The sequence below is a fragment of the Engystomops pustulosus genome, chromosome 4 (genome assembly GCF_040894005.1).
Source record: "Engystomops pustulosus chromosome 4, aEngPut4.maternal, whole genome shotgun sequence".
Taxonomy (NCBI): Eukaryota; Metazoa; Chordata; class Amphibia; order Anura; family Leptodactylidae; genus Engystomops; species Engystomops pustulosus.
In genome coordinates, this window is record NC_092414.1 from 74936971 (window position 1) to 74943427 (window position 6457).

Here is a 6457-nt window from a genome sequence, read left to right on the forward strand (position 1 = left end):
ATGAATGGGATAAGGCAGGTGTGCCCCCTGTCTCCTCTTATAATTACCTTGCTTATGGAGCCACTGGCCTCAGCAGTTAAGATGTCAGAGAACAGAGTAGGGAAATTAGAGCACAAAATTGGACTCTGCTGATGATGTAATCATAGTTATTACCAAACCTACCAAATCTTTAGCAGCAGTATCATTATTTTTGCACCAATTTAGGAAGGTTTCTTATTATAAGTTGAATGCTACAAAGTCCCTTATATTAGGCATACATGTCCCAAACGATATCAAAGAGTATTTACAACATTCTTGCCCGTTGGGGTGGACAGATGACATATTCAGGGGTACAATTACCATCCACATCCTTAAAACTGTTTCACCTCAACTATACTCTTTTTGTTAGAAAGAATTGAGGCAAACATTAAATCCTATGCCAATTTATATATCTTGTGGGTAGGGATAGTCGCAGCAGTAAAGAAGATGGTGTTACCCAAGATAACATATTTTTTTAGGAATTACCCTATTACACTTTATACTAAATACTTAGAAAAATTACAGAGGATTATCAACAAATTTGTTAGGGGATATAAGGCACGTAGAGTTGCAGCTGACATACTATATTTACCAGTTTCTGAGGGAGGCCTGGGGTCACCCTGTATAGCAAAATACTATTATACAGCAATTCCAGACCAAGCTAGACAATGGTTAGTAGAAAGGCCGGATAAACACTGGATGAATATAGAAGGGGGGATAACCTCGGACACTTCCCCAGCTTAATGTCTATGGGACCCATCATTAAATCACCCCTATAAAAAGCCGTCCCTTATGACAAAGATAGCTTGTGCAACACTGTTTAACTCCTTGGAAATATGGGATTTACTTATCCAATTGCTCTCTACATTTATACAGAATCTGTGAGGGTTATAAGTGAGAAGGGTAATATCCCTAGACAAGATGTTTACTCATTTTTACAGATTTTTGCCATTTCATTGCTAGTATACCAGAAGGTTGTAAAATGCTAAGACAGCATTTGAGATTTAATTTCTTAATTTCAAAAAGTTGACTAAGGGTGCCTTTCTAAACTACAAATAGATGGTGTCTCAGCACGGACAAGCTAGCTTATCTTGTTTGCAGCACTGAGTAGAAGATCTGTCTATAACAGTCAGTAAGAAACGATGGGATAGTGCTTTTCATCTTACATCTACACTTTCTAGGTGTGCTATACATTTAGAAACAAGACAGAAAATTACACAGACCAAATGGCATCTTAAATTCGAAAAGGCTCATAGGAGTAGTGAAAGCCGTCTTCTCACTATCCTCAGATGCCATGGATACTTGTCAGAAGCTACTCGTCAAGGAGAAAGTGGAGAAGAAGGTAGCTGATCCTAAGGGATCTAGGGACTTTTCAACACAAGGCATTGAATAGGTGTCTTTATGTGTGATGTTGTTGGCTGGCTACTAAAGGGTGCTTGCCGCACGTGTGCTGCACCGTACCGCTCCCGTAGGGCGCCGTGAGCCCATAGAAGTGTATGGGGGACGTATATCGGCCGCATATATGTTGGCCGTATATACGTCCCCCATACTGTAGTGTGAATGTAGCCTCACTAGGTACAGATATTAAGGAGGAGTCCTGTAGAGCCTCCAGCACTTCAGTGTAACAATGGAAGAATACATTAGTGCCCAACACCAGGGAGAAGTTACAGTCTTCAGGCCTTTGTGTCACTTGATTAGGTAATTCGTCATTATCAAAAATCAGTGTAGGAAGTCACGAGGTGACAAAGACTTTAAAGAAACAGCCAGTCTTCTCTTCCTTGGCTGGGATGACACCTCCAATTGCCTAGCTGTTGCTCTAGCTTCTTACTTGTGTCTTTGGCCAAACAGGTGATTTGATCAGCCAGGACAGCAGTTACATTAGATACTGGCAACTGTGCAGCTTGTTGGATCGGGCGAGAAATCACTATAGTTTCTTCACCAGTTGCTTGCTATGGTTCCTTCAGGGTCTCAAATGTCAGTTGCCCTTCTAACACATCAATTGCCATTTCTTTGAATTCTACGAAAGAAACTGTAGGATTCTGGATAGAAGACATTTTCAATTGACATTTATGACTTTTGTCTAAGACCCCATTGATGAATTGTTCTAGTAGAGTTTGGCCTCAGCTTTCCACCTCTCTCAGTTCAAGGCAAGTGTTCTATTTCCAGGCTTCCTGTGAGGACAGGGCAAAGACCCTGAGGTTTCTGCCTCTTCCCAAATAACTGCTGGTGGTGTGGTTTTCAAAGGTAGTGCTTAGTCTGTCCAGTATTTGAGTCATATTTAGAAGTTCCTGGCAGGGTAATGTACACTGCCAAGTAACAAAGTAATGCACCGCGAGCGATTTCAGTTCACCCTTCCACCCTCTTTGTCTTTAATCCTGTGAAGGTGCTCGTATATCCATGTCTAGGCTTAACACATCAGTAAACGGGAGAGGAAAAAAATATTCGGCACTAATCTGCAGACAGGCTTTGCAAAATCTTCTTTTATTCAGTAACGGGTGTAAAACCAGAACACATATCCACAGAGACCAACACACAGACCTACGTGTTTTGGCTATTGAGCCTTATTGATGAATAAGGCTGAATAGCTGAAAGCGTAGGTCTGTGTGCCGCGCCGAGGTGAAGGTGAATATGTAAGTTTATTTTTTTTAAGTGCTTGGCAAACTGGGAGCTGGCTGGCTACTAAAGGGTGCTTGCCTGCTTTATACTACGGGGGGGCTGGCTGGCTACTAAAGGGGGCTGGCTGGCTACTAAAGGGTGCTGTCTGGCTGTATACTACAGGGGGCTGGCTATATACTAAAGGGGCTGGCTATATACTACAGGGTGCTGGCTGTATACTACTGGGGGCTTCCTGGCTATATACTGGGGTGACTGTGACCAATGCATTTTCCACCCTTGGCTTATACTCAAGTCAATAGGTTTTCCCAGTTTTTGGTGGCAAAATTGGTGGTCTCGGCTTATACTCGGGTCAGCTTATACTTGAGTATATATGATAATTGTTTCCAGTAAATTTCTGTGTACTGGTGAGGATAATGGACAATGAAGGCATAACTGCCACTGGTGACCCATCCCCTTTAAGAAGCAGTCTCTAGGCCCTAACTCTAGATAGCCACATATACACCTAGCTTGGAAAACAGTCTATCCACCCTTCAACCTCCCCCAGCAGTACTCAGGACAGCTCCAGATCACAGGCAATCTTTCTCCTGGGAGATGGCAGCAGTGAACAGCAGGTGGAGGTCAGCGATGCTCCGGGAAGGTTGTGTACCACTTGGTTCTGCGGATCGAAAGGCAGCATGCAGAGTAATCCAAGATAGACAATTAATCTTTTTTTTGCTGTTTGGCTGTACTTCTTTTCACTAGCGGTGGTACTTGGAAACTCCCTGTTGGTGGGCGAAGACCCGAATTTACTGCCAGTGGCTTTTTCCAGGTAGGAATTTCTGTTGTATAGATTAATGCAGAGCTCCCATGGCATGCAACAGGTTTAACAGAGTCCACAAATCCCACAGGCGCCTCAAGCTGTTTCGGGTAGCTGTTCCGGGTTAGGCACAGACTCCAAATAAGCCAGTATAAGGGATAGAAGTACATTATCCTGTTTGTGATGCCATTAGCAACATCCCCCCGGAGTCAACAGCATGATGGGTAGTCAGGAATGCGGAATGACTGGCTGTTGGGCTGCTAGGTTGCAGGGGGAACAGAAATCGGGCTCCAGTGTAGGCCTCATCCACACCCATCTGGGCCAGCGGATAAGAGGCAAGAACAGAGTGAGGTTGCGTGTCAATGATGGTTTCACCCTAAGGCATTTCCGCTGTATGTAACTAGTCCCCAGCACGGTGGTTGGAACCAAAGATCTCAAATCTGGACTCGTCAGACCAAAGCACAGATTTCCACTGGTCTAATGTCCATTCCTTGTTTTCTTTAGCCCAAACAAGTCTTTTCTGCTTGTTGCTTGTCCTTAGCAGTGGTTTCCTAGCAGCTATTTTACCATGAAGGCCTGCTACATACAGTCTCCTCTTACCAGTTGTAAATATGTGTCTGCTGCTAGAACTCGGTTGGCATTGGTCTCTAAATTGAGCTAACTTGCGATTTGTGAGGCTGGTGACTCGTATCAAATTATACGCCGCAGCAGAGGTGACTCTTGGTCTTCCTTTCCTGGGGCGGTCCTCATCTGAGCCAGTTTTTTTGTAGCACTTGATGGTTTTTGCAACTGCACTTAGGGACGCTTTCAAAGTTGACTGACTGAATTTTAATTTCTTAAAGTAATGATGGTCACTCCTTTTTCTTTACTTAGCTGCTTTTTTCTAGCCATAAAAAGAATTCTAACAGTCTATTCAGTAGGACTATCAGCTGTGTATCCACCTGACTTCTGCTAAACACAACTGATGGTCCCAACCCCATTTATAAGGCAAGAAATCCCACTTATTAAACCTGACAGGGCACCTGTGATGTGAAAACCTTTTCTGGTGACTACCTCTTGAAGCTCATGAAGAGAATGCCAAGAGTGTGCAAAGCTTCAAAGAACTTTGAAGAACCTAAAATTTAAGACATATTTTCAGTTGTTTCACACTTTTATGTTAAGTATATACTTGAGTACAAGCCAAATTTTTCAGCACAAAAAACACCCTCACTTGGCTTATACACAAGTATATAAGAAAACCCAAAATGTGTACTCACCTCCGGACGCCCCCCTCCGGATTGTCCTCTTATTTCCATCGATGTCCACCATCGGCTCCAAGTCCCTGCGCGGTCAGTCGCACGCACCATGACATCAGCCGCTTACTGACATCATAGTGCGTGCCGATGGTCCCAACCCAACTGATGGTTCCATCACAACTGATGGTCCCAACCTAATTTATAAGGCAAGAAATCCCACTTGTTAAACCTAACAGGTATGTGATGTGAAAACCTTTTCTGGTGACTACCTTTTGAAGGTAGTAGCAAAGGCTACTTTGAAGAACCTAAAATATAACACATATTTTCAGTTGTTTCACACTTTTTTGTTAAGTACCGTATATATACTCGAGTATAAGCCAAATCTTTCAGCACAAAAAATGTACATGTACCAAATAATGAACTAAGAAGAATTATTAATAGTGATTCATACAAAGAATATTGCTGGGAACAATCATATAAAATAGGGTACTCCACGTTATCTTTCTACAATGGTAAAAATTCTAAACATTTTGTCCCTTCTTGCATCAGAGCGACAGAATAGGATTGCTTCCCCCCACTTACCATCTGGGTTGACAACATGGGCCAACAGCAGAGTAGGTTCCGGCGGCTGTATCATGAAGGGTATCCTTTTTGGTTCTAATTGGCACCCGTAGCTTAGGTGCCCCTGTCGGCCAGCAATGCCGTGATGCAGATGCTGCTGTGTTTCTTGACATAAGGTACATTGTGAGGAAAAATACATAATACATAGTGCCAAATCGATTTTTAGCGATTTAAGCATCCCCAATAACAATCCTTTGGGTAAAATGTTAGGGAAATGTAGTGGGTATCATCTCAATGACATTTTGATAATTTTTAATATATACATATATCCACACAATAAAAAATGAAGCAGTACTCCAGGTCCAAATGAAAATGTGAGGTTTACTCACAGCAGACCGTCTGTGAATAAACCTCACCTTTTCATTTGGATCTGGAGTGATGCTTCATTATTTATCGAGTGGATAAGTATCAAGCCCTTTTTTACCTGGACTTAGAAGCTTTTTTGCACCCCCCTGTTTTCAGAGTGTCTATGCTGCTATGAATTTTTATCTTTCATATATACTTTTTTAAGTATACAGGCGGTCCCCTACTTAGGGATGCCTGACTTACAGACAACCCATAGTTACAGACAGACCCCTCTGACCTCTGGTGAAGCTCTTTGGTTGCTTTACTATAGTCCCTGGCAGCAATAATCAGCTGTAAGGTGTCTGTAATGAAGCTTTATTGATAATCCTTGGTCCCATTACAGCAATAAATGTTTAAACTCCAATTGCCACTGGGGCCAAAATTTTTTTTGTCTGTATCTGCAATTATTAAAGATACAGTTTCGACTTACATACAAATTCAACTTAAGAACAAACCTCCGGACCCAATCTTGTACGTAACCCGAAGACTGCCTGTATAATTGTTTAGAAATGTCTGGATTTTAATATATATTTGAATTTATGTTTTTTGAACTGTATTAGTGATTGTTTATTTTATATGTAAATTACCAAAACGCAGTGATCACGTGACCGGAAGTGGTCACAGAGTCCAGGCATCCAAAATTGACGGTTTTATTGTGTATATAAAGGGAGGTTGTTTTGGGAACATATGTATTGCTTGATGTAGGTCTTAGTCCAAGACCGAAACGCGTCACAACACTAAATAAACAAGTTATCATGTGGATCTCACAAGAGATCCATGAGCGCTGATCCTATATGTGTTTCACATGTCCGATCCTGCACAAGAA